This window comes from Netta rufina (assembly GCF_964035555.1).
Source record: "Netta rufina genome assembly, chromosome: 3".
Taxonomy (NCBI): domain Eukaryota; kingdom Metazoa; phylum Chordata; class Aves; order Anseriformes; family Anatidae; genus Netta; species Netta rufina.
Genome location: NC_140125.1, coordinates 106,457,772 through 106,483,618, shown reverse-complemented (window position 1 = coordinate 106,483,618; position 25,847 = coordinate 106,457,772).

Here is a 25,847-nt window from a genome sequence, read left to right as displayed (position 1 = left end):
ATTTCTGGTCTCCATGTGTTTTTTGCTTTTGTATTTGTTTTTGACATTTTCAATTTATAAAAAGTGATTGAACTTAATTTACCAAAATTTTAAAACATCTTAAAGTGTGTCAAGAGTGTGTTTTTCATACCTGATGAGAAAATGATAAATAATAAATACAGAAAGAAAATGAGATGAAATATTCAATGCAGAGCATTAGAAGCAATTGTACTTTTTGAAAAATAGGTATTTAGAAATAAAATAAATAGGAATGAAAGAAAAAAGCAGGTAATTTTCCTGTATGTAAGTAATAATCCTGTATGGGAGTCTTTCTCTAGCACTGTTTGCTAACTAATAAGGAGAATGTCAAAGACCTTGTAAGCACTCAGTGGTTTTATACAGAAAAGACACAAAAGATGTGAAGTGTTGTATTCAAAAATATTTTTTCTATTTGTACATGGAAATTCTCAGTTGTATGTGAAGAAACAATGAAAGATGTGGGAGGGTAATTTAAAAAACAGTAAAGAGGCAACAGTTAAATTACCATTTCCACCCATTGAGCTGCATGAACTATACTAGGTTGTAGGAAATGTAGAATATGGTTTATTGTCTCTGATCTGACTTCTTTGTTGCCACCAAATAGCTTTTTCCCAAATCTTAAATTTCATCATTTAATATTAGGAGCTGGCTCTGTATGTGGCTGCATGAGTAAGCATGACCTGCCCTTCCGACATGCTGAGGACCAGTTCATTGCGCAGAACAGAGACAGAGACTCAGCTACATGTAGCTGGTTAAATTTAAGCATCCTATGTTTGGCATTTAGCCTTTATTCAATCAGAATTAATTTTACAGGATGTGCTGTCTTTCTTTACTCAGGCACATGCCAGCATTCATTTTCCTTCCATTAATATATCAGTCTTAATCAAAGACAGTGTTCAGACTGCTCAGCATCCTGTCACCTTGCCAATCATTAATGCTCTTCAGAGGAGGGTATTTTTACTCTACTTTCAATGCCAAGTAATGTAGCCTGGGTCCTTCGAGACCCAAATGGGACACCTCCCTCTTTCCCATCTGCTCGTTCCTATGTTTGAGGACTGCAGTCCATTTGTGAGACAAAGCACTGGTGAGAATCCTATCTGTAAGAAAAAAAAAAGAAAAGAAAAAAAAGCAGACTTTTCATGGCATTCACAGTAGGGCTCAGAAATTAAGCACTTAGTTATGAAAGGCCAAGGTTGACAGTGCCCTTAATCCAATTAAAACTCTGCTTAAAATACCGTTGTTATTTTGGACAAAGTGATTAAGCAGTGCTTGGCGTCTCGCTTTAGGACAATAAATAAATAAATAATGACAAAGATGTTACAGAAAGATCTTGGGTTTATAATCAGTTAAGGCACATAATTGATTAAAACCTATAAACCTGATTATCTCCGAGACCAGAATTCCTCTTTTTCAAAAGACCTATGTTACAGTTTAAGTTTGTTATCACTTTGTAGCAGTGGATGTTAGTTGAACGACATGAAGATTTTAATTAGAGCCAGAAGCTTATACATGGAGAGATTAAAATAAAGAAGCAAAAAATGAATATAATTTATAATTTTTAAGGATTGTCTTAAAACACTCGATTCCCTCTTTCCTCAGGTCGATGTGTTTACAGATTTTTTTTTCAAAATAATCCCTCTGTTTCTCATTTTAGGAGCCAATTAATTTTTTAGGGATACTATTCTGAATTATATTTGTCAATGCACAAAGCCACAGACCCATTGCTGACAACATTTTCCCAAGCTGAAAGTACATTTTAATAAGTGAACTCTGCATACCCAATGGCAAGGAAGTCTGTGCAAAATTAAGTTTTATTCAGCAAGCATAACAAGATTATAACTATATGGATATTACTTTAATGGGCACAGATCTGGGCATTTTAGACAGAAAGCTAATCTGGAGGAAATCTTTGTGGTGTTCAGAGCTGGTAAAAAAAAAATATTGTGAAGTACAATATCAGTTTGCAGTTTCTCTTATGAATAGCTCTTCAATCTTTTGGAATTTACTCCATGGGAATTAGCACTGAGTTGTCTTATATTATTAATTCAGCAAGAAGTTCCTTTATTTGTTGTCCCATGTAGCTCTGGGTCCCTACCTTGCAGGGCTAACATGTGCTGGAGATGTTACAGACAGGGAAGTGAGTCAGTCCCTTTCCGTAGGCTGACACCGTGGTACTTTGAACTTGAAGGTCTTCGGTCCTGGGTTTAACTCAACCTTTCCATGATTCATCACCAGCTCTCTCTCAACACCTCATCTCCCTGTATTTGTCATGAACACCTCTTGCCTAATAATCAGGCCCCCTTTTCATGCCAATTGATGGATGTTTCCACGGTCAAAGCTCTGTGGCAGCACAATTATATCTTGGGCTCTGGAAGAGCCATTGCAGGAAAATTCACTGACTGTGTCAGGTGCAATTTCCCTGGTCTACAGTAGGTCTGGTGAAGCACTATATGAATCAAATGGAGTGACAGCCATTGGCATTGGTTTGGTTTTATTTTCTCTCTCTCTCTCTCCCTCACTCTTTTTCTTCTCACAGAATTAGTTTTGGTCACATTTGTCCATATAAAAATGGCTGCCACCAATGCTTGTTAAAAAAATGTAAGTTATTGGACAGAAGACTGCTCAGATGCAAATATAAGGTGTGGGAGGGAGATATGGAAAAAAAAAAAAAAAAAAAAAAAAAAGAGGACAAAGGCAGAGCTAGAAAATGCGAGATGAGGAAAAGAGTGGGAGATCAAGACGATGTCAGTGAAGTGAACAGCTGGGAAAAACTGCGTGGAGTAAGGCCAGGGAAGATGATGATGGAAAAAGGGAAGGACCTTTAGCAAGAACAGAAAGAAGCAGTGAGAAGAGCAGAAGGTCTTGCAGATGCAATAAGAAGCAGATGTGATTTCCTATTCATGAAGGCAAATGTGTATGTGTGACTCATTGAAGACAGATTTACAGGTAATGTGACTCAGATCTGCAATCAAGTGAGTTATTTTTCCCTCAGCTGAAGTTCTGCCAGCTGCAGCATCTAATCATCCCTGGCTGTGGCTGGGAAGTATTCAAAGGCATTTCTGAGGCCAGGTGCATTGATCCACAATGTACCAGGCCAGCAACATATGGTGCCTAAACTGCAGTCTCTGCGTGGATCCAGCCTGTCCTTGCACTCACGTGAGGATGTTGGGTGCCCACAGCCTGAGTGTTTTGTTCTGCAGCAGGTGGGGGTTTGGGCTCAATTTGGGTGTACAGGTTGGTGGAGAACACGCCAGGCTGCCCACCTCTCCTAGGGCTGGCCAGGAAGCATACAACAAAGACAAGGACCCTCTCTTTCCCTTTGCAGACCAAGTGGAGACACAATATCACTGCATTTCCTCATGGCATATGCCAGGCGGAAGGGCTGAATTTCAGATAATTTTTTGCATTCTTCTTGTATGCAGCCTTCTCTGGGGATTTTGCAGGATTCCTTCCCCAGGGACAGACCCAGCTTTCTGCCAACAGGGAGGCTGTAATGAAATCTCATCCTCCTGCCATGCAATATAAAGTGGAGTTCATCCCAGCTCCCCCCATTGAGGTGCCAGATGTAGATTTGGCTATATTATATCTAATTTATACTGGCCTTCTTTTAGTTTAAATCCATTACTCTTTGTCCTATCACTTCACTCCCTGATAAGGAGACCCTCCCCAGCTTTCCTGAAGATGCAGTTCAATTACGCTGTTGTGGACATTTACTTGAGAATGGGATAAACCACACCCTAAAAACAAGTTTATCTCCAGTGACTATACAGGGAGAGCATACTACTAAATCATAGACACTTGGTTTTGAGTCCACCTTTGTATTGACAATGTGTCGTATACACCTACACATAGATATGCATATGCTATTGCATGTAATAATAATTCCTTGGCCATCTCCCAGATTTTGCTTCCTTTTCCTATTCAACTATATTATCAGGCTGAAATCCATCCTTTCCTTGGTGAGATTAAATGCTCTACTTTCATATGTCATTGTGAAAGATCAGAAATCCCCCCAGTCTCAGGGCCAGGAGGAAGGAAAAGCAAGGAAGCTGTGACTGTGCTGACTAGTAGAGTTTGAGTTTTACTCAAGGCTTCCAAGGGCAGAAGAAAAAGCTTCTCAGGCTCAGGAAAATCAAGCTGAATCAAGCACTTGATTTTTTTTTTTTCCTTCTTAGATTTAGAAAGGAGCTTCGTTCAGAAATATACCAGTATGTTTTTGAGCTGGTACGTTCTACCAAGAGTACACGCCTTAAAGTGAGCTTTGAAATCAAAGACCAGTTTTGCTTTCTGTGCTCATCTTAGACAAGATCTGAAACCCTATGGGCTGATGTATCTTCTTTTGAATTGTTTTCAGACTTTTATGATTGGTGCTAGATTTGGGACGTTAGCTGTTTACAAGTCAACACATATTTGAAGATCCACTGTTTGCATTTTTCTTGGCATATATATCATGTCTACAGGTAAAGGGCAGGTGACTGAGGATGCAACATATCTCTGTCTTCTCAGGCTATTTTGATCAAAGATGTGGGGAGAAAGAAAGCCAGACTAGGTATTTATTTTCTCTAAAGAGAACTCTGTCACCCAAGCAATTAAATTAAATGTCTTGGCATGCTAATAAGTCTTTTTTTTTTTTTTTTTTTTTTTTTAAGATGTTCTTTTTAAGATGTTCCCATTCTTCCTATTTTTTTCTCAGGTGTCCAAATGTGTGAACAATTAGTCTCCTTTGCTGAGGTTCATTAACCATTGCTGGTTCATAAATTGAGATTCAGCACCATGGTTTCCCAGGTTAGAGCAGACTGAGTCATTAAGAAAAAAAAGCCTGAGTACAGTGTGGTGGGATGTAACTTTCTGATCCTGTCACAGATAAATATTCCTTTACAGCATTCATCTAATGACTCATGCAGTATCTTTGATATCTGGAGAGTTTGTGGCCATTTTGTTTACTGTCCTAAATATTATCAGTTGAATTTTTAACTTCATTTTACTTCATTTTTACAAATCAGGTTCTTCAGAGAAGGAAATTGCTATTGCAAAAATATTCTTTGGCTTTTGTAAGTAGCATGCGGGTGTCTAAAACACCATTTCTTTGGTATTAGCAAAGGTATTAGGAAAGAAATACAGCTTTTTATATATATATATATTTTTTTTTTTTTTTCTTTACAACTATGTTTTGCTGCCATCTGGAGTGACAAACTCTCTCTCACCTTCCCTTTGCCTATAGGCAGGCAGGTAGTCAACAAGAGGCACTAAAACCACAGAGAAATTAAAACTGTTGAAGAGAGAAATCTGGGGTAATTAAGGGGGCTGTAGAGGAAATTTGGAGACCCATCATTTCTGTACCCATCTAAAAAGTTCTTGAATGTTAATTCTATTCAGAGAAAGAGAGATAAACAAGGTAGCCTTCATCCAGACTGGCCATTATATTCCCAAGAAATTCCCAAGAAATAACAGGGATGAGCAAACTCCGTGCCTTAAAGATTTTCACTTCCAGGGTGAAAAAATGCATTGAAGAGTGTTTGAAAAAGAACGGTGAATTTCTAAAAACTCCAGTAACTCTTGAAACTCTCTGCTAAAATGAACAAGAGAAGAGACCTGTAAGACTATTTTCTGCCTTTCCCAGACCTCCTTGGGGGTTTAGTGTGAAACCGTGCTTGAGGGACACGGGAAGTTTGAGCCAAGAAACTGGTCTGACACCTGGGGAGAAATCTGGAGGAGCAGCAGCAAGTGGGCTTTGGGCAAATTTCCTTCTTGAAAGTGCTCAGTAAGCTCTGAGATAAATAAAAGAGCATCCAATAAACCCACTGTGCCTGCATCTTACCCATCCAGCCGCTTGTCCGCATCTCTGCCATGAGGCTGGGACACCAGCTCAGGTTTCCCCTGCACTCAGACAATCTTTGAAGGGATGGGAGAACAGAAATACATTCAATCTGTCCTGCAGAGTGAAACTCAACAAAAGCAGCTGCTTTCAAGGTGCCATTCTGATGTCACTTGGTTCCCTTCGTGAAGTCATTGCTTGGCGTTTGTTGCTATAACAACCCCTAGGTCTTTTTCAATATTACTCATGCAATACAAATGCCTGCAGGTATGTCACCCTTGTGAAGTTTACCTTTGAAATATTCATTTAAAAATATCTCATCTGTGCACTATCTTACCGGGACAAAGCACGTGGGTTTACAGAAATGTTATTTTTGAAGAAAAAACATCTCTAATTCATCCTGTGAAGTCTGAAGAAAAAAATAAGTAAACTAGAAGAAAGAGCATTCTTTGGGTGAACTAGCTTCTTTGCTGAATAGCTTTCTCTTTTTGTTCAATGTTTCCAAAAGCTTTTTGAAAAGCTCACTTTAACCACTTATTTGCTGCCTTTACAATTTCTTTCTGTGGAGGGGGATTCAAAGCAGCTTCAACTCTTGTAGTCAGGCCAATGGCTTTCTGTATTTTTCTGTATTTTGTATATTTTCTAGGAATGTTGATAAACAGACCAAATGTCTCAAAGGACAGAGTTCATCATTTTTCTGAGCAGCATAAAGCTCATGTCAAATATCTGCCCCTTTGGTACACCAGAGACTAGCAGGAGAGATGCCAATAGAGCAGGTTGTGTCATGGAGGGGAAATCCTTTGCAGCAGCACTCTAAATGCCTCTGATGGTTCTGGGCCAGCAATTAACTGTCATGAATGGGTGCAAGAATGACACAAAGCCAGAAAGCTGCAATTATCCACTCAGAAATGCCTTCGTACCAGCTCACTGTGTAAACAAGCTCGTTGAAATAGTCACGGCCTGTGCTGTGTCGCGCTGCAGCGTGGTGTGACAGGTCTGGGGACCCATGGCTGTGCTGCCACAGACCTTGGCACCTGGCACTCATCACCTGCTCCTGTCCCAGTCACACTCCTTGACAGCAAAAGCTACAACAAAATGGTTAGCATCTGGTTTTGCTAATGCAAATCTGAAAGACGCAGTGCCAACAAGCATGGGACAGACCCTCAGAGATACTTTTGTCTCTCCATTGACTACAAAAGGTGACAAGTCCCTGGTTTTGGGGCCAGAAGCCAGCAAAGGTAGGTGGGATTTCCCTGGCCTTGGTGGCTTTTAGGTATAGTGCAGGAGGAGCTATGGTTAAGCTGCCTTTTGGAGTATTACCCTTTAACTGGTGGAATATATACTGCCGGAGTGTCAGAAGTATGAGGGATAAACACTGTAAAATAACCACTCTCATGAAATATGGACAAGCTTTCACACACAGTATTTTTAAGTGTTTGGTTTTTATTTGAATTAAAGCTTTTAAAATTATTATTATTATTATTGATCTTCAAATTTTAAATTGTATTTTATAGCTTTCAATGATTTTGGAGCTTTGAATGATTTTGGAGCTCAGGCTCCTTTTGTTTTATTACTCTTTTCTGTAAAGAATAGCTCTGAAGTTCTGCTAGAGGGACATAGGTTTGTCACAGCAAAGCCGGTTATGTGTATTTCCACCCTTCACATCCCTGGGGGTGCAGATTTCTAAAATGACAATGGACACACCTGGCAGGGGACAAGTGACCTTCAGGCAGCCCCTAGTGTCCTAGCAGAGGGGTCAGCCTGAAGCTTTTTTTGGGGGGGATGCTCAGAAGATCTCTGCCTCCAGCAGAATTTGCTATAACATCTCTAGCACTACATTTGGCTCTCACTTTGCCAGAATTAAACAGGTTAAACTCTCCAGAGGGGTTTCTGGGAAAAACCACAAACAATGAAAGTCAAAGCCTAATTCTTTGAATGTCAAAAAAAGTCTTCTTATTTCTGAATTCAGGGAAGTAACATATGAGGTTTCTACTGTATGAGATTCATGCTTGGAAAAGCTGTAAAAGTAAGGACAAGAGGTACTTAAATACAAGTCTGATTTCAGAGAGGTAAAAATTCCATTAATGGCTTCATTCTTCCAATTTTCAGTCAGATAGACTTACACCACGTTTTAAAGATGATGCTGTAGGTCGTGATTTACAAATTATTAATTATTTTGTGTGTGTGTGTGTGCTTGTTTGTTTTAACAGACATGTTTCTTGGGGGAAAAAAAAAAAAGGAATCAGGACAAAGAAACACATTAGCTAGATGGAAACATTGGTGTATAAAAAAATCTCATGCCTCAATAAAAACACCAAGTTCAGCTTGAGTCCCCATGCAGTCATATTCATGTAAAACAAGTCTGGCTACAGGATCCGTGAGTCACTGTTTCTGCTGTCAGGTTTCTGAAACGTGGGCTGACAGCACTCAGCACGGCCAGCACGCTATCACAATATCCAGAGTAAATAACTGTGGAAATCTTTTTCAGTCCTTGTTGAAGATCAGAGAAAGAAGCTATGGGAGAACGGATGCTGCTTGATCATGACATCTGGGATTAAGCCTTTTTTATTTGTTTCATTGTTATTATTGCTTCAGCAGGCAGTTCTCCATTTCTTTCCAGTTATGTGGTTTGACCTCAGTATTTTGTGATTGATATTGGCACTGTAACCTCTTTGGGAACCAGGGAGGATGGTGAATTTTCAATGGCAAGGGAATTTTCACTGGCAAAAGGTTTGTACTCATGAACTCAAAGCAATGTACATCAGTGACCTGAGCACAAAACAAAAGTTTGTCTGAGCTCTGTACACCGAGGTGCACATTTTAGTCAAACACATCCTTCCTTGGGTTGTACACCCACCCCAAAACCAGCTTCTCCACCTCTGTTTTTTGACCGACTTATGGAATATCCAAAGATTTGCAGCACTTCTTTGCTACTGCCTTAGGAGGCAGCAGGAGGATGCAAAATGCTTCAGTGGCCCCACTGTAGTTTTGAAGCATTTTAGCTTGTTCTGGGCTTGAGGGGGCATGGAGAATTCATTTAAGAGACTTTGCAAGCAGGGATTTTAATTTAGGGGCAAGGGGAATGGGGAACGGTGCCCAGCTGATTGCACAGCCTTGGCCCACATTGTCTCTGTGAGGCAAGCAGGAGGAGGGATACAAAGCCTTGCTTTGCCGACAGAGGGACACATGTCAGGGATGGGTAGATGGGGATGCTAAGTGACCTCAGACATGATGTCTAGCTGTGTTGTGGAGCTGAGACAGTTTTACTACAATTTCACTGCAACTCAGCTCTAAAAATGAAGCAGATCTATATGGCATAATACCAGAGCATCTAAAAGAGTGATGTTCAATCTTTCTGTGGCCCAAAGCATATTCCCTGTTTAGGTGCATGAGAAGCATGCTAGAAGAACCTTTTACTTGCAGGTGAATCTTAAAAGCTGTTTGTAGAGAAGGAATGCACAGAGGATGCAGCATCTGTGGGTGCTGGCAGGCTCAGGTCCAGCAGCTGCCTGCAGCAGGCAGGTTTCTTCCTAAGGGCTCCTCATCAGCTTTCTCTGAATTATCAGGGAGTTTCTCCTTCTGCCACTGATGTCAAATGATGCCTGAATCACCTATGCCTTACCCAAAACTTTGGTAAAGGCAGCAACGTGAAAGTCTCCGGGGGTTATTTCCTTGAGATTTGGGTACCAGTGCCTCACTGATCATGAACAAACCCCACCAGTGATTCTCCTTTTCCTGGTTGTAGCTTGGTCCTCACCAATTCATAGCCCTCAGTCATCAAAGAGAAATGCTGAATGGAGAACGAAGCCAAATTTCCAGGTATGTGCCTGCTAGACTATCTGCACACTAATGATCTCTCTCTCTCACTTCCCTTCCATGTATTTATGAATGTTGCTCCTTGTTTGATGATTTTTTTCCATTCGCTGTTGTCAGATTGTCAAAACAGATTGTGACTCTCATAAATGTATTGCAAGTAATTGCCAGATATTTTTTACATGCTGTACTTGAGCTGCAGCATAATTATTGAAGATCCTTGTGAAATTTTGATCAAACTTTTTCATCGATTTGAAAGCTGTTTGGACTGGAAGCAGAAATTGTGATACATCTTAGTTTAGATCCAGGTCCCCATTCCTGTTAATGTGTACACTCAATGTTCTGCAATAATAAAATATAAATGATTTTTAGGACAGTCTACTCTTTACAGTTGTCATGTGCTACAAGGCAACATAACAAACTTTTAACAGGCCCTCAGCAAATACTGTTTCTCTTGGACAGTGTACGTTATGAACATACATTTCGTCAGAAAAGAATATGGTGGTTAAATGTGAAGATGCATTTGTTGGTGTGTTTTGGGATCGCCTATATGGTAAAACTGTGATTAGAAAGTAGCCATTTTTTTATTGTTTGCTATGAAAGATTTAGTAATGACTTGACCTACAGAGGACGTCTCTTTCCCAGTATTTGGAAGCCTTATGTACCAAAGAAAATAGCTGTTCTTGCAAACTCTGAGATCAAATGGGGTTCTGCCACAGATGTCACCAAGAGCGAGCACAGACTGCAGGGTGGTGCTAGGGATTTTGAAGGCAAAACTGGCAGAGGCTGATATTTGAGCACCAGAGCCCCAGCTCATCCTGCCTTCTCCTTGTGTGCACACAACTGCCTGGTTTCCACTAGGCTGGGTGGCTCTGACAGCCAAAGAGGAGTTGTTGCTGTTGTACAAGGCGTGTTTGAAATAAATCTCTTTAAACTTTTTCTTCCTAAGATCAAAACATTCACTAATTTCCCAACCCACAAACGTTCCTTCTTTGTCATCTATTAATTTTCTTTATCCTGCAGGAACTTACTGTTAATATTCACTAAATATTCCTCCAAAATGGAATTGTCCCAGAGGCAGTCAGCCTGTGGGGATGCTAGCAGTGGATCAGTGGCACAAGGAAAGTTCTCTTTTGCAAGACCCTGCCTGCTGGCGAGTTGGTACTGCCTCATGCCATTGACCATATTAAAAAAATATTCAAAAGGGTGTACTCTGACTAGTTTTGAGTTGCCTATAGACAGTTACCGTGAAATATTTTGTGCAGTGATTGGAAAATATGATTACTATCTTCCTCATAAGACCTTCTTTTCTATAGATCTCTACAATGTATAATATAAAAGAGTAATTTTATGGGTTCTTTTTTTTTTTTTTTTTAATAAGTTTTAGTAATTATACTTCTCATTCAGAGTTTAAATTAATCTGGAAATCTGTAATATGGGATCCTAGGCCTTTGTTCAAAGCATAACATTCAATTCCCAAGGCTGCTGCAACTATACATCCTTCTGCAGTCCATATAATCTCTTTCTGTTCTCTAGAGGAAAGGATTTCCCATTTTCCACCAACACAGCAAGGTTCATGTTTCCCCAATATGGGATTAGCCTGTCCTGTGGATTGTCTCTAACCCCGTAGATATATTAAGCCACAGATAAATTTCTGTCTGTGCTGGCAGCCAGTATTACTATCCTCTGAGACAATCCTTGTTCATTGATGAAAAACACACTCCAGTCTCTGAATTCTTTAGGGGAATTACAGATACACAAAGGATACGTCTGGCAAACATATAACTTGCTGTTGGCATGGTTTCTTATATCATCAAATTTCACTAAGGTTAATCAGCTGGCTTTAATTGATACAAAAAATGTTATTGTATATTTGCAAAGGGCTACTCCCGATGAACACAACCCTAAACAAAATTCCTAAAGAAAAATAACAAAATACAATATATTTTTGATTTGCTTTTTGAGTGTTACAGACAGTTGGGAACAGGTGACAACCTTCACACTCCTAGGCTTCAAATCCCTAGTGAGTTTTTAGTTACCTGTCTGTGCTTCTGTTCTGCTGCAATTGCCTCACCATGCCCTCCTGACTCTCCTCCAGTAGAAGCCATTCTTCTGAAGGGAGAGCTCTTTTCCAGTTGTGATCATTTACACTTGTCCATGCCTAAAAGACTCTGAATCAGATTTCTTCCTTTCTCCCTGGTTGTTTGCACTGGAATTTTCTTATCTCCTTTTAAAAAGTCTTAATGGTCTGAAGCAATAGCCTGTTGGGTGCTATAAATGAAGCATTCTTGGTTTATCTGGAGGTGCAACAACAGTTGCAAGTCTTCTTGACTACCTGAATTATGTACTGAAAGCAGTGTTCACTATATAAAATATTCATTATACATATGTCTTGCCAAGCTCATATTTCCTAGTCCATTATACACTCTTTTTAGAAATACCGTGTGATGTAATAACACTATAAATTTGACACTTAGACTGCTTTCTATGTTACTTTCTCCCTCTCTGTTTCTTTCCTTTATATCTAATGGTAGATATAAGAAATCTTGAAACAGGTAGCCCAGGATAACCAGTCTCTAGGGTATACCCCAAATGAGACTAAATCCTAAAGCACAAGGCCAAATCACAGAAAGGTAAAAACAGTACATGAGCCACAATTCAAAAAGCCCATCCGTCCTTTCTTTCTAAGAATCCATAAAATACATCTCTCTAGCAATACAAACATGTTTTCCTAACATAACTTTATTGTTAAAAGTATGAAGATGCTAAAGAAGCTCTCATATGTCATAAATACCATGTCATTTGAGAAGTATGTAGCCTTTAGATGTTATGAAGAAAAGTAATAAAAACATTAACTTCTTTTAATAATGAGGATTATTTTTAGCTTGAGAAGTACCCACTGTAAGCTATCAGAAGAGAAAGTGAATTTCTCCTGACTCTTGTCTTCAATACAGAAGAACATCCTTCTTACACATATACTCTAAAGCAATGAGAAGTATGAATTAGTGAAGAAATTATTGGGTAAAGGTCTATTATCATCTAGGACCATTCTGGCCTAGTTAACAATCACAGAGGGCTATTGTCTAATTAAAGACTCATTCAAGCTTAAGATTCACTCAAGGAACACTCAGGTAGACCTCTCAGGGCTGTTGATGTGACAATGCCAGCATCACACGTTATTACAGGAGTACTGATAGTGAGGGCTGGTTGTCCCATGGGGAGGGATGAGCAGGGAGCGCAACATGACCCTGTGCAAACCTTATCCTCATCCAAAGGGGCTGATATCAGGGTCCAACAACCCCCAGCTCAGCAAGCAATGAATCAGGACCAGGATACATCCAAGGGCTCCAGCCAGAAGTGAGAGGAAACAGGGACAGGGAAGAAGCTGGCTCTGAAGCCATCCATACTGGTGCACCTACAACGTCGTTCCATCAGGGACTGAGAGCTGGAATGGAGATAGTCAAGTGTTGGAGCAATAGGATTTTTATCAGTCAAGAAAAGAAAAACAAATACGTTTCAGTTTTTCAGATTCAGACATCTTTATATCACAACAGTTAAAGTGTTCATTTTTTGTTGAGTGCTATTCCAATATCAAAAAGTCCTCATAAGTAATCCTCTAATATTGGGCTTTCATTATAAGGTCACTTGCTTAATCCCATGTAGGCAGTGACAAATGGCAAGCTGTGTCTGACTCAACCATTTCCCTGGCACCCTCTCATTACATGCGTTTGGAATCAAACTGCACTGTACCCTGCTGAGTAACCTTTATAAAGCGTGCTGCCTGTTGGGTAGGGTTTAAGGAAAGGCAGAGCAATTCACACTTTGCAGGAACAGAAACCAATTTTAAACTAGATTGGATTTTCACAGTAAGGCTAATAATTTTGATTCTCAAACTCAAATAATTGCTATTATAATTGTTTTCTAGTAGCCACAGGTGTTCTGGCTGCTGCCCAACCTAAATGAAAGGACCAGGACTCCTGGTTTAAAAAGCTCATGAAGTTCCTACTTCTGTGAAGTTCACTGGAAGTCAGTGGGAATAATTTTCATAGGTGCATAAACCTCCTTGTGAAAGGACACAAACTTTACATTCCCTTGGGTGTCTGGGAAAGTTTATTCCAGGTATAGATAAATTTACCAGGCAAAGAACATGCTTGGTCTCTGTGAATGAGCTGAAATTTAAAGCAGCCTTCCTGGGAACCATGAAAATGGTCACACTGGTTCAGAGCAAATATCCATCTATACTCAAACTGCTCATAAGCAGACACCTGGGGAAGAGATAAAACAGGAGAAGTCTGTGTGATACTTCTTCCTGCTGTCGTACCCCACTGCTACCGATTTCAGCTTGAAGGATGTCCTGTGCCTGTCCTGATTTGTCTATTTAGTAACCTCCAAGGGGTCTTTCTTTTATGGACTTCTCCATTCTCCTCGTGGCACCATTGCTTACCTAGTATTTCCTTGCATTTTCTTTGCTTTTTTGACTTCTACTAAATACTGTGCTGATGGTTTGAAGAAAATAGCTGTCATTTCACAGGGCCTCCCTCCTCAGTGGTTATGCTCAGCTCAGAAGACTGTATTTTGTATCCTTGTTTCTCCATGTTTATCTATAAATATGACATTCACTTTGCCCAGAAGGCAAATCATATTACCTTCACAAACTGTATGATATTATTATTATTTTTTCATATCATAAGCATGTGTACTTTTATGTGTGTTCTCCAAAACGTCTGTATAGAAATACTGACTTTAAATATTTAATGTGAATGCATTTGACTATAATCTCAGCAGGCAGCAATCTTGAATAATTGTTCTACTTTAGATGTGGCTAATATCAGAAATGTAATAGAAGAACTAAACTACCAATTCAATGTTTTTCCTTTCCCATGATATTTTGCTTATTTTCTCTTCATAGATGAAAGAGTGACTACAGAGAGTAAACTTGTTGAAGACACAGGCTTTCCCTTTATGAAGCTTCAGCATAATGGACAAATAATACATTAAATTGCTTCTCCTGAGTTATCTATGCTGTTAATTTAAAAAAAGCAAGCAAACTGAGGGTCAAATTAACTTGTCACTTATCACTGCATGACTAGATTTAAAACAAGTGTCCGCCCTGCTCCAAAATGTAATAATCCATGTATTCCACTTTGTGACCACTGATCAGCTAAATGCAGAAACGAGTTTTTCTCCAGGCAGATAAAAAAATAAAATAAACGATCTTTCTTTAAAGCTTGATAAGTCCTAAAGCCCAGCAAACATTACTGATCTTCTTGTGCTCAGCAGCACTGCTTCAGAAGGGAGATATCATTATACTGTCTCTTTGCAACAGAAGACTTTTTAGTTAGTTCAATAAAGATAAAACAAGCTTGGTGTATTAATAAGATGCAGTCACACTAACATATACTAAGCCTGTTGTCACCAGCCATTATAAATTATGTCTTAGTATGTGGTTCATATCCACAGGAATCTCATACAAAGACAATAAACTTCATTATATTAACAAATTAATTTTTGTTCTTTACCTCGCAGAGTTGAAAATATTTCTTTTTAGACCTTCTGCATTAAGAATTAAACTACTCTAGCAGCCAGCATGTCTAGGCTTGCAAATGCTGCCCTTAAGTCTCTGACTTCTGAAATCAGAGACTTCCAGTAAGTTCTGGTTAACTGTAATTTAATAGTTTTAAAACACATGGAAATTAAAACCTTAGAAGCCATCAAACTCATATCCTGCTTCACCAGACAACAAGAAAAAGATGTTTCAAAATTAATAGAGCAGTGGTCTATTATAAAAATTCAGAAGATATAACCCAAAGACCAAGATTTAAATGCAATTAGACATCTGTATGTCCTCTAATTGCCAGTCTTGCAAATATGTCATAAGAATGGTTTCTCACGGTGTATGCCAACTTTTTTTTTAATGTAATTACATGCTTCCACAGATTCTCATGCCTACTCACACAGAGAAAACTTGTCTTCAACCAGTATGTCTATACTCCGTTACGCAGGCTGAGAGCATCTGCCTGTGGTGAGAGCACCCCCAACTTAACCAGAGAGTGGGCTGGGGAAAATCAGCAGCAATGCATCCCTCCACATCTGCCTAGTTGCCCAGGGCAGATCATAGAATCACAAAATGGTTTGGGTTGGAAGGGACCTTAAAGATCATCCAACTCCAATCCCCTACCATAGACACCCACTAGATCAGGTTGGCCAAGGCCCCATCCAGCCTGAGCTTGAACACCTCTGCGGATGGGGCATCCACAGCTTCTCTGGGCAATCTGGTCCAGTGCCTAACCGCCCTTACAGTGAAGAATTTCCTTCTAATGTCTAGTTTAAATCTATTGTCTTTTACTTTAAGACTTTTCGTATCATCATCTACCCTTGTCCTATCATAATCTACCCGAGTAAAGGGTCCTTCTCCATCTTTTTATGTCCCCTTCAAGTACTGAAAGGTTACAATGAGGTCTCCCCAGAGCCTTCTCTTCTCCAGGCTGAACAGCCCCAACTCCCTCAGACTTCCTTCATAGGAGAGGTGCTCCAGCCCCTTGATCATCTTTGTGGTCCCCCTCTGGACTTGCTCTAACAGCCCCACATCATTCTCGTGTTGGGGGCCCCACACCTGGATGCAGCACTCCAGGTGGGGCCTCACTAGGGCAGAGCAGAGGGGGACAATCACCCCCATCCACCTATTGGTCACTTCTTTTGATGCAGCCCAGGATGCAGTTGGCCTTCTGGGCTGCTAACGCTCACAGATGTGCTGCATCATTTTGCAAACAACATCAGCATTGCTAATAACAATGAACTGATGTGAAGCTTCTTTCACTTCAATTGTTTTTGATTTGGAAATGACACAATCAGTAAATATTCATGCACTGAGCTGTATTACGAGCAAAGGGTTCTGCATGCCAGACCATTTTCTTTCATGGAAGTCAATGAGTTCATGGAAAGCATATGGATGAGACTTTGTAAATTAGAAAAGCCCTTATGTGAAAAGAAAACCTAGATGATATAAAATAAGCAGGCAGGTATAATTAAGTGCATTCATAGCTATAAATAATGCATGATTAGGCTATTACAAAATTATCATATTGCTATCTGTCTTATGCATACATAGTTACACTCATGCATAGCCAAATATAATGAAAAATGAAATAATACCAAATAATAATGGAATTAATATCTGCAAATTCACTCTGCGTTTCCTTCCCTGCTGACTGAAGACATCCTTCCAGTTTTGAAGCCAGGTAAAACAGAAGTGCCCAGTGTTAGATGCTAGACTAGATCCTGGCTTTAGTGGGCAGCAGAAGGGAATGAGAACCAAAAAGGAGACACTCCATTTCTTCAAGGATTTTACTGTTCAGCCCTAAGTGTCTGGCCTTGGGGACAGCAAGCAACAATCTTCTCATGGACTGTGGTGTCCCATGATGGTCCTCCTCCCCAGCACTGCAGCCTCTTGAGGGGGACAGGGATGGTGGTGGGGATGGGGACACGAATGATGACAGCTGTGGGCTCTGACTGAAATTACTCCAGAAAGGGGTGAAAGCCAACTGTCCAACAGCTTGCTATGCACCAGGCTTGTTTACAAGCTCTAAGCCAGACCCAGCGTTAGGCACTGGCAGTCAAAATGTCAGCTCCACACTGAGTTGTGCTGGGCAAGGAGCATTTAGAGAGGGGATTTTTATAACACACATTCACCTCTTTCCTTACTAGTCATTTATCCACACAAGGATGTGTTTCAGGCTTCTTTAATGAAGGCTGGATTTAATAAGCCACATTTCCGTCACCATTTATTGCATAGCCAAACCCCCAGGTAGCAGCACTCAGCAAGGGGAGCATCTGGCTCCTTCAGAGCACTTGAAGATCTGCTGAAAAAAAAGGTCATTTTCAATTACATTGAGCTTCAAAGTAGCGGTTTAATTTGGGGGAAAAAGGTCAATCTATCCCCTCCCAACATTGAGAAGGCAAAGCCCACCTGATTGCTTTCTCCCACCAGCATTTGTGGGCTGTTGTCACTGTCTGACCAGGCCTTGCAGGTATCTATCTTTCAGGAGCATTTTGATTATTAGCTGGCAGTCTTGTTCTCTCACAGCAGGCATTAAGGAGGAGCCATCACAATGGGGACTGTGGTATAAGTGTGCGCATCAGCTAGGAGTGCCTGGATGCCCATACTCTACCTTCCTACTCTCTCTGCAGGATGTGCTCAGCTAAGATGCTTTGTTATAGGTTTGCTTCCTTATTCAGACTTTTAAGAAACAGGCAGAAGGGTGTAGGAAAAGGCCTTGAGGTAAAGTTTTCCAAAATATCCAAATCTTATATGCCAGAGGCAATACAGAAGTGAAGTGAAGCCAGGGAACTGGGCACCAGGGAGAGGAGCTGCTGGAGACCTGGTGGGGTGGTCCTTGAGGAGCTGCAGATTAATGAGTCTTTCCCTGATACGAGATTTTGGGTCATACTGTAGTGCTTTGGACTGGCCATTTTTCTCATTTGGGCAGCCCTCTGTCTTCTGGATGGAAGAGGAAGCTTCTGGCATAGACAAGGTGGTAGTGATTTCTTTTGGGAGAAGAACAGAAAAGGGATTAGGCAGCTGATGCTGTGGAGGGTGGCAGGATGAAAGTCTGTGCCTCTTATTTCTCACCAGAAGGGGATGTACCTGGAACAGGCAGAACAGATAGCAAGGAAGCAAAGGAGCAGGCAAAGGGAGAAGGGATCATAAATTCAAACTATGGGAATAAGCAGCCTCCAGATACTCTGAACTCATCTCAACTTGGAAATGCCACCAAATCCTTCTCATTTCTGTGCTGAGCCTTCAGAGCCAGACAAATCCACCCTGGGGAGCAGCTGAAACCAGAGCAATGTCTTAAAATGGCTTTGTGAGACAAAACAGGGTCTGCAAAAAGGCTAATAACTCCTCAGTCATGGCAGTTTAAGTTTTCCCTGCAGGAATGAGAGACCCCAACTGGCCCAGGTGCTTTTTGGGGTTGGCAGATCTATCACACATGATTTGTACTTTCTCCTGAAAGGTCATTCTCTGTGGGCCAAGGTGAGGGGAGTTTTATGAGTCAACAAATGGTTGGGCTTGCATGCTGCTTGGGGGAAACCTACATCCCCATGCCCCTTTGAGCAATGCAGGCAGCAGAGGGTGAGCATCCTCCACTGAGCTGACATCTTGGTCCTCGCTGTGTGACCAAGGCTGTGGGTGCAGCCTTGGCTGTGCAAGGGATGTGGAGCTGCACTGGGTGGCCTTGGCTTCCCATGTTTCTCCAAGGCTGCAAACCATTCTGCAGGCTGGACCTGCTGGGCTGTGGGTCTTTATTGAGAAATTGGAAGGATTCAGTGGCTTTTCAGTATTGAGGTGAGTTCAGAGCATTCAGCGACTGTTCAGACTATAGTTTGAAACACTGTAGTTTGCTCTAATTCACTTGCCTTTTTGGCTGAAGTTAATTATTTTCTGATGTCCCCCATATGGTGCCAGTGTCTAATGTAATCCAGAAAGTAATTAAATGCATCAGAAGTCCTTCAATTCTCTTTCTGTGTTAGCTTATCCTTCAGGAAGCTGGCTGTTTAAAAACTCCATTTTTGTGTCTTTTATTAGTAAACGTTAGAGTAAAAACCTGCATTGGCCCATCTCAGTCCTTCCCAGCTGGAAGCACTGTGGTTCTGCAAGAAGACAGCAGACAGATAAAGGTAATCACCAATATACTCTGCAAAATTATTACTCCTTTGTAAAATACGTCACCCACAAATGATATAAGTAACACTTTTGTCCACTGTAAGTGAAAAAAGACAAGGAGTAAACTTTTTTTTTTTTTTTGGCTTTGTAATATTAAAAGTCAGTACACAGTCATTGCAATGCTGTGGTCAGTTCATTATTTCATTTACTTGAAGATATTTTTTACATATGATTCAGAGAAATCAAATATAAGCGGGTGGGGGCTGTTTATTATTATTTGCTGTTTGCAGTGTGGTCCAGGGGTCCCGCTTGGAGCTTCAGGCTCCTGTGATGCTAATAGTCAGATGTGTATCCAAAAAGTGGCAAATTGGTTTCTGCCCTGAGGAGCTCAGAGTTTGTGAAATAAATACATGAATAAAGGAGAGCCTGTCCTCTCATTCTGTATTTACACATCACTGATTGATGGAGCCCCTTGTGCTGGGGAGAGGTTCACACAATTGGCTCGTGCTGTCGCCAGTTTGTAGTGCTGCACCCCAGCATCTGTGTTGTGGTCTGAATGAAGAAAATGCCACACAGCTGTGTGATGGTCAGCAGCGCGCAGCTGGATGGAGATCTACCCTCAGTGGGAACCCACTGGAAGGTAGGCTTTGGGGTGCAACTCTGAAGGATAAGCCCCCCCCCAGCTTATGTCCATGTTGCTGTGTCATGATGGGATGCAGAGGAATGCATGCATGGGAAAAGGGAAAAATCAAGAGATGTCTGCAAAACAGTGTAAGATAGAAGAGAACTTAAAAGATAGGAGAGTCCACAAAGGTTGTCAGACTTCGAGGACCAATATTGTATGTCAATGTGTGTTTATTTCTGTTTTAAAAAGCCAAATTGATACTGTCTGTTCAAATCAGATCATCATAAGTGGATTATTACTGTTTATCATCACTTGCTTCATTAGCAGCTGCAGACTTCTTCAAAATCCCCAGATGACTCCTGAGCAATATATAAACAGACATTGTTCTGTATAGCAAAAACCTTTAGTTCCTAAGACTTGAGGTGTTCGCTACTAAGGTGAAGCTACCTGGATTGCTCTGCAGACTGCCATGGTGGCTCTGTGGCCTTGCAGGCAGCTGCTTTGGTTTAGTCTGACCTATTTCCATTCTTCACAAATTTCCATTTTAATTGGCTCAGCCCTGTGCCTGGGCTTGCAAAGGCCAGGGATGGTGTCACCTGTACTCACTTTAACTATGCTTGAAGGAAAATCTCTCCAGTTTTAATGGAGAAAAAGTGTGAGGCGCTAACCCGCCTGTGGCTATTGGATTGATGGACTTCAAAGGCACATCTAAGGAGAACAGGAGAAGAGGGAGGAGAAGCACACAGTAAATAAGCATGCTAAATTGATTTCAGGAGGTGGCATTTTTCTCTTTGCAGTTTCTGGCTGTCAGGGAGCAGCTGCTCTGCAGGGAAGGGGAGCTGTGCACCCAGGGCAAGGCGAGACCTGCAGGGTAGTGGCCAGTGAGCACACTTAAGTCCACACCAACAGGGCTGTTCCCTGGTAAAACCAGAATCTAAATGAGTGTCCTGGGGCGAGGGTTTAGCCAAGGGACAGCATAAATAACCCAGGAAGCCCTATCTCACTGCTGCCAAAGTGTGGTGGTAAACCCAGGCACTATGAGTTAGGTGCAAGCCAAATGGGAGGCTGATGGTGATAATCACATCACAAATTCCTATGACCCATTATCACTTCAGTCACATAACTGAAAATACACATTTTGGTCTTGTATTTGGTCTATTGACCAAATTTTTAATTGGCGAGCAGTATTGCTTTTCCTTGTTATCTACTGGAACTAAATAGCTAGCATAGGGAGATCTGGTTTATATACCGGTTGCAGGCTCTCTGCAGCTATAAACAGACTTCACAGCACAAAGGCCAATCTTTATGAAATGATGTTACCTCTGTGGGAAAAGCAGCACTTCCAGAAAATATATTTAAGTAAACTTGCCTCATCTGTACTTATCCAAAAATAAATAAATAAATAAATACTGAATAAAGCCAGATGTCAGGAAAGTCAACAAAAGATTTTACCCCAAGTGATCTGATGGCATTTTGTATTGACTGAATAGTGCCCTGTGGGGTTCTCATTCTAAATTACATAGATTCCCTCAAGTAGGACAAGTTTAGAAATCTGTATGGAGAAAAAATGTGGAGCTCTATAGATTACAGCACAGCATCCCCCCAGCACTCTGACCTTGACATTTACTGCATTGCTCTTATCTGAAAGAAACAGCATCTTAGAGCAACTGCAAATAGGTCTAGTGAAATGCAGAAGATAGCATTTTCATGGTGCAGAACTAATGCTTTGATGTGCACATTTTAAACCTTTATTTCGGACAGACCTCTGCTTTCAGACTGAGAGCCCAGGTGTCTCTTGATTATAACAGTCCTATATTCTACCTGTATATCCTTCTAGACAGCTTTCACACACTATTTATGGCCTGTGCATATTTCTCAGGACTTCATCAATACTAAAGAGCCCAACTGTGTGAGCTGAAAATGTGAGATTTCTTACATTGTATGTGTAGTGAAACTAAAACTGAATGTAAAAGACAGCTCAGCCAGTTAAAATATGTAACTCAGTTGACTTGTAGGTACTTTAAGAAGTGCAGATTTTTCAAAAGTACTAACCACTTCTTCTCCTTTCCTTCAGGGTGCATTTTGGCTAAGACCTCCTCCTACCAGCCTGTTATAGAGGATAGGTCAGAGAAGCAGTGGCCTCTTCCCCAAAGAGATGTGTGCCACAGAAGGAGTATTTCAGGTGGTGAAACCTGCCCCTGGCAGTCTCCAAGGGCAAAGTCTTTAGAGAGGAGAGGAGAAAAGGGAGAAAGTCATCTTTCTTTCAAACAGCCAGAGAAACTCTCTCCTAAAGCCATCTGCTAGATGTTTCTCTTTATGGGGAGGGATCCAAAGCTTTTATTCTGGTTTGGTGTTTGTAACAGTGTGCTCTTGTAGGAAGAATACGAATTTCACTTTAATATACTGTTGTTTTGAGTTCTTGAGTTCTTTCTGTATGTGAGTTCTTGCCTTTGGAAGCTGCACTGTAAAGAGCATGGGTGAAAACTGGCTATTACTAAAGGCACTTGAAAAGCAAACTAAGGGAAAGACGTGGTTCATGTGCACAGTACTGGGGGCTAAGCCGCAAGGGGTCCTGCAAGTGGCCAGTGCACCAGCAGGGACGGATGCTCTTGTCCATTTGTTCCCAAACAGGTGGCTGGGAGCTCATCTGAGCATCTGATGGGCAAGCAATGGTGGTGGGCTCTGGGCTGGTGAAAGCTTTCAGAGAGGTGGGCTGCAGACACTGACACTTCCTGATAGGCCCCCTAAGTAAGCTTTCTCCTCTTTTACCAACTCCTGCAAGTTTCATGGACCTCAGCTCCACCTATTTTTCATGCCAAATTACCACATTCTCTCTAATTTTATGCCCTTAATGGGGCAAGAAGCTCAAACCTTTACCTCTGACACCATGTTCCACCTTTCTGAGGAGCCTGTGAGCTGCATAAGTTTACGTTGGTGCTATACAGGGATATACAGCTCTCATCGTGTCAGAACTGCTTAGTACTTCTACAGTCTTTTTTCCTTTCCACTCCTTTCTGTCTGCTTTTCCTTTTTTGTTTCCTTTGTGAGTGAGCATGGTTTCCCTTCTGTGGTTTGCAACTGTACAAATGGAATGATTCATCAGTGAAGAGGTGCTAAAGCCATTAAACATCATTATTATATTTAATGGAACAATGAAGAATAAAACTATATGATCCTTATTATCTGGTCTTATATGCACAGAAAATGCAAGCATAATTGCAATGGTCTGTGGTTATTTCATAGAAAGGTTTCAGTGGAAATATTAGTGGATTGAGCAGTATAATCAAAAGGATGGAAATGTCATAACATTAAAAATGATTTTTTTTTTTTAATTTTTTTTTACTTTAAGAGAAAGTCATCTCTCTGAGCAAGATTCTGGAAACACTTTAATTAAGCCTAACAAGTTTTAATACCTGCCCTTTATCTCATTCCTTTCAGACAACACAAGCATAATTGTACTTACTGGCAACTTCTAAGTCTAAAAGATCAAAAATGGGACATTACTTATGGCAAGGAACATGAAAGAAGATTATTTGGAGGAATATGTATATCTATCTATCTATCTAATGCTTCTCACATGCTGTTCTAGGAATGTTGTTTTCATTTAGGTGAATTTCCTTCTGGGAATGGATGGAGTAACTCTTGTGGAATGTATTACACTAGAAATTTATGACTTTACCTTGTCTCTGCATTGTGCTCATTTCAAACAATCAGCTAGTGAGAGACTTTAAAATATTACAGCGAGCAATTAGATGATAAATATCTTTCAGTTTTCCTTTTTTCTTACTCTCTGCCTCTTCTGTGATTTTAAAGACAGGGACTTATGGTAATATTTTAAAATTAAATGTGTAAGCTTAAAAAGTAATAATTATTAAATTCTACTTCTTGTTTTCTCCTTCCCCAAATGTCACTGTTTACCCACAAGTGTGGGTCACACTGCTTGCCTGGGAAAGTCTCCAGCTAGGCACACCACGACCCTTTGTATCATATGTAGTTATATGTAGTTATGTAGTTGTGTCATATGTAGTTATACGTAGTTAAAGACCTGCGGAGGTAATTCCGGTTTCTTCATTCTTCCAGATGGAATATGCATAATCTTTCCCCTAGCAGAATGGTGTGTGACCTCATCCCAGCCCTGGCTATGTCCCAAGTAAACCTCCAGACAAATTACAGAAAATTATAATGCCTAATTTCAAATATGTGGGGTGTTACTATTGACAACACTGTGGTTATATATGTAGGAACTCTTAGATGCTTGATTTTCTAATAGAGCCTCATTTCCAGCTCCAGTGAGCACACTTCTGTTGTGTATTTACAAGTCTCTGAAGTGTTAAAATAGTTGTGTCATCTATAGATTTTCGATTACATCTGCTAAACAACATGCAAGTCTACCTAGAGTTTCAATGCACTATATCTAATTTTTCAATTGCAGGATTTTCTCCCCGTGATGAAATTACTGCTGAAATGACATGGTGTCAATTTTTGAATGTATATGTTACAAACAGGTATTGTACCTGTACCATCGCTGTCAGCGATATATTCAAAGCTGTGCTTGGAATTAAGAGATGACTCAGAGCACGTTGATGATCTTACATTTGCTAACTGATGATTTGATCAGTTACAAAAATTTATTTGGCGTTTACCTTCCATATCCGAAGAGACTTTTGTGCTTCCTGGAAGAAACTGAAATTTTAAATGGTGCTTTTCAATTGTAAAACAATACAAATCTGTTATGAAAACAACAGAGAAGATTCTGTAAAGTGCCAAGTGTTATCCACAACCTGCAGATGTGTTTGGTTTTATGGAGTGGGTCTGGGCAGACTCTGCCTCATGTTCATGCACGGTCTGCAGCGTGCTATGAGAATCATCCATCAGGGTGATAGAAGAGGAATTCCGGTAATGTAGGTAATAAACAAACCCCATGTTAAACTCAAAATAGCGGTCATCAGTGGGAGGCTAAGAAGCAAGGTCAGAGAAAAGAATAATGCCAGTATTGAGAGGGACATGGACAGAAATGGAAGTGGCATCTTTTTGTTCTGTCAGGCAGAATTTGGGGATAATAGCCTGATTTTGTGTGATAGTGAATGCCTACTGTTATTTTCTCTGTGAGACTTGATTATAAGCATGAATGAGAAGATTTATTTTACGGGCTTTAGATTGATTGGGCTGGGGGTGGGAGGAGGTGCAACCTATTTTACAGAGCGAGATGCAAAACTGATACAGTTATTAATAAACATTGGAGGTTGCATAAGCCCAGAGCAGCAGCTGCTGGCATGAAGACCACTTTGTGCAAGGAGCTGTATGGATGTACAGGGACCTAAAGACCATGCTTTGAAGAGCTGACCTCAGAAAGAAGGTGTACATTTGTTCTGTTCCTCTACCTTTAGCATGATTTTCCTTGTTTGAAATCTAGATGCCTTCGCTATGATCAGCAGGTCTTCCCACTCCACTATTTACATGGTCCTGCATTTAAGGATTCATATAGCTGCAGGGTCTCCTAACATTTCATACGTTGGGTGAACATGCTCGTGCCATGCCCAGGAGCCTCGCCATCCTGGAGGATGTGCTTTTGTTGCTGATTGCCCCAAATAGTTGCAGGCCAGCCATTTGGGGTGCCTTGGCTTTGGCCATTGCAGTTGATTTGTGCAAGCTGACAGAGAGACGCTCTTACATCCTCTCGTGCAGGAGGGCCGGCACTCCCTAACAGACCCTCCACACCATATTTTACAGAAGACAGTGCTCCAGTCCCTTTGGATGGGATGTGGCACCCTGAGTGCCACTGCTCCTGCAGCCTGGCCAGGTGTAAGCTGTATCAACTGCTGAGAAGGATTTTTAAGGCTGTGTTCCTGTGGGTCTGCTGGCAAACAGAAACTCTAAAATGAGCTGTTTAACCTTTTCACACACCCCTTTGT